Raw genomic sequence first — 1,230 nt, forward strand, 5'->3', positions numbered from 1 at the left:
TGCTGGTCTACCTTATGTATATTACATAGACAGAAAAGACTTTATATTGTTATATTATTATTATACAGGATTTATATAGCGCTAACAGTTGGCACAACACTTCACAATTTAAAGAAAGACAATATAGTTACAATACTACTCAAGGCAGGGTGGTTAGGAGGGCCCTGTCCGTGAGAGCTTACAATCTAATAAAAATATTCACTGCATATGTTCTAATAACACAGACATAACCAATATAAGGATAGTCATATCATATTAAAAAATAAAATCAGATAAGTGTGGTGCAATGGTTCTAGAGCTGGATTGTACAATTGTATTCCTACATTGCCTCTCCCAAAAAAGTCACACACTCTAATATTTTGTTGGACTGTCTTTATCTTTGATTATGGCACACATTTGCCGTGGCATTTTTTCCCTCCATGGTCCCTGTGTGTGTTGTAAACTAGCCGCCACTCCAAGCTCACTGCCATGATGGACTACAATCTCAAATCTAGTTTGCTAATTTGTATTGAGATTGTAGTCCATCACGGAAGTGACCTTGGGGTGGTGACTACTTTACAACACACACAGGGATCATGGGGAAGAAAAGTAGTCACCTTCCAGAAAGAAGGGCAGTGCCAGCACCAATTCAGAGATGATTTGACAATCTACAGCCGATTGATACACAAATAAGCACTGGCGGAACAACCAGGGTTGCAGCGGTCGCATGTGCATAATTAAGTCTTGGTGTCGGCCTGCACAGGGTCATCTCAGTGCTGAGGATATCAATCCACTTCAAATTGTGAAGGGATATCAGGAGGGGGAGAAGCGCACCCGCCCTGAGCAGGTGACCTGGAACAGGCGAAGGCACCACTGTACTACTACCAGAGAGGAAAGACAGTAAAAGGCCATCTTCAAAATGTTTTAATAACATAATTAATAGTAATTTCTCCCCAGGCAGCAGTATTAATCTACCCCAAGGGCTGCTATAACTTATTAATGCTTTGGGTAAGAGGGGGTGATTATTATTGCTGCCTGGGGGTATTTTTGAATAACTCTTGATTATTAATAATATTTTTCCCCCATGCAGCAATAATAAATACCCCGATCCCCCCAGCAATGATAATCTCCCTCCCATATTGCGGTACCGTGCGTTGTGTTGCAGTCAAACTCATTGTGGCCTAGAGGTGCCTGTAATTGGTCGGTGTGTTGTGCGTTATTCACATTGGAGTGCGTGATTAACACACGGGG

The sequence above is a fragment of the Nanorana parkeri genome, unplaced genomic scaffold (genome assembly GCF_000935625.1).
Source record: "Nanorana parkeri isolate BGI_ZX_2015 unplaced genomic scaffold, ASM93562v1 scaffold287, whole genome shotgun sequence".
NCBI lineage: Eukaryota > Metazoa > Chordata > Amphibia > Anura > Dicroglossidae > Nanorana > Nanorana parkeri.